Consider the following 2750-nt stretch of genomic DNA (forward strand, 5'->3'; position numbering starts at 1 on the left):
CTACGGATCGTTCCTTAGCCGTGTGCGGTGCCCCCTCCACCATATTCCACCTCGGTCATATCGTCGCGGAGTTTGGGCGAAGCCCTGCGCCGGTAGAACATCATCATCGTCACCACACCGTCGTGCTGACGGAACTCATACCCGACGCTTTGCTGGATCGGAGCCCGGGGATCGTCATCGAGCTGAACGTGTGCTGAACTCGGAGGTGCCGTACGTTCGGTACTTGGATCGATCGGATCGTGAAGACGTACAACTACATCAACCGCATTGTCATAATGCTTCCGCTTACGGTCTACGAGGGTACGTGGACGACACTCTCCCCTCTCGTTGCTATGCCATCACCATGATCTTGCGTGTGCGTAGGAATTTTTTTGAAATTACTACGTTCCCCAACAGTGGCATCCGAGCCTGGTTTTATGCGTAGATGTCATATGCACGAGTAGAACACAAGTGAGTTGTGGGCGATACAAGTCATACTGCTTACCAGCATGTCATACTTTGGTTCGGCGGTATTGTGAGATGAAGCGGCCCGGACCGACATTACGCATACGCTTACGCGAGACTGGTTTCACCGTTACGAGCACTCGTGCTTAAAGGTGGCTGGCGGGTGTCTGTCTCTCTCACTTTAGCTGAATCGAGTGTGGCTACGCCCGGTCCTTGCGAAGGTTAAAACAACACTAACTTGACGAACTATCATTGTGGTTTTGATGCGTAGGTAAGAACGGTTCTTGCTAAGCCCGTAGCAGCCACGTAAAATTTGCAACAACAAAGTAGAGGACGTCTAACTTGTTTTTGCAGGGCATGTTGTGATGTGATATGGTCAAGACGTGATGCTATATTTTATTGTATGAGATGATCATGTTTTGTAACCGAAGTTATCAGCAACTGGCAGGAGCCATATGGTTGTCGCTTTATTGTATCAAATGCAAACGCCCTGTAATTGCTTTACTTTATCACTAAGCGGTAGCGATAGTCATAGAAGCAATAGATGGCGTAACGACAACGATGCTACGATGGAGATCAAGGTGTCGCGCAGGTGACGATGGTGATCACGATGGTGCTTTGAAGATGGAGATCACAAGCACAAGATGATGATGGCCATATCATATCACTTATCTTGATTGCATGTGATGTTTATCCTTTATGCATCTTATCTTGCTTTGATTGACGGTAGCATTTTAAGATGATCTCTCACTAATTATCAAGAAGTGTTCTCCCTGAGTATGCACCGTTGCGAAAGTTCTTCGTGCTGAGACACCACGTGATGATCGGGTGTGATAGGCTCTACGTTCAAATACAACGGGTGCAAAACAGTTGCACACGCGGAATACTCAGGTCATACTTGACGAGCTTAGCATATACAGATATGGCCTCGGAACATGGAGACCGAAAGGTCGAACATGAATCATATAGTAGATATGATCAACATAGTGATGTTCACCATTGAAACTACTCCATCTCACGTGATGATCGGACATGGTTTAGTTGATTTGGATCACGTGATCACTTAGATGACTAGAGAGATGTCTGTCTAAGTGGGAGTTCTTAAGTAATATGATTAATTGAACTTAAATTTATCATGAACTTAGTACCTGATAGTATTTTGCTAGTCTATGCTTGTTGTATATAGATGGCTCGTGTTGTTGTTCCGTTGAATTTTAATGCGTTCCTTGAGAAAGCAAAGTTGAAAGATGATGGTAGCAATTACACGGACTGGGTCCGTAACCTAAGGATTATCCTCATTGCTACAGAGAAGAATTACGTCCTGGAAGCACCGCTGGGTGCCAGGCCTGCTGCTGATGCAACTGACGACGTTAAGAACGTCTGGCAGAGCAAAGCTGATGACTACTCGATAGTTCAGTGTGCCATGCTTTACGGCTTAGAACCGGGTCTTCAACGACGTTTTGAACGTCATGGAGCATATGAGATGTTCCAGGAGTTAAAGTTAATATTTCAAGCAAATGCCCGGATTGAGAGATAAGAAGTCTCCAATAAGTTCTATAGCTGCAAGATGGAGGAGAATAGTTTCGTCAGTGAACACATACTCAAAATGTCTGGGTATAATAATCACTTGATTCAACTGGGAGTTAATCTTCCTGATGATAGTGTCATTGACAGAATTGTTCAATCACTGCCACCAAGCTACAAGAGCTTCGTGATGAACTATAATATGCAAGGGATGGACAAGACTATTCCCGAGCTCTTTGCAATGCTAAAAGCCGCGGAGGTAGAAATCAAGAAGGAGCATCAAGTGTTGATGGTTAACAAGACCACCAGTTTCAAGAAAAAGGGCAAAGGGAAGAAGAAGGGGAACTTCAAGTAGAACAGCAAACAAGTTGCTGCTCAAGAGAAGAAACCCAAGTCTGGACCTAAGCCTGAAACTGAGTGCTTGTACTGCAAGCAGACTAGACACTGGAAGCGGAACTGCCCCAAATATTTGGCGGATAAGAAGGATGGCAAAGTGAACAAAGGCATATGTGATATACATGTTATTGATGTGTACCTTACTAATGCTCGCAGTAGTACCTGGGTATTTGATACTGGTTCTGTTGCTAATATTTGCAACTCGAAACAGGGACTACAGATTAAGTGAAGATTGTCTAAGGACGAGGTGACGATGCGCGTGGGAAATGGTTCCAAAGTTGATGTGATCGCGGTCGGCACGCTACCTCTACATCTACCATCGGGATTAGTTTTAGACCTAAATAATTGTTATTTGGTGCCAGCGTTGAGCATGAACATTATATCTG

Source organism: Triticum dicoccoides, chromosome 5B, assembly GCF_002162155.2.
Source record: "Triticum dicoccoides isolate Atlit2015 ecotype Zavitan chromosome 5B, WEW_v2.0, whole genome shotgun sequence".
NCBI classification, from domain to species: domain Eukaryota; kingdom Viridiplantae; phylum Streptophyta; class Magnoliopsida; order Poales; family Poaceae; genus Triticum; species Triticum dicoccoides.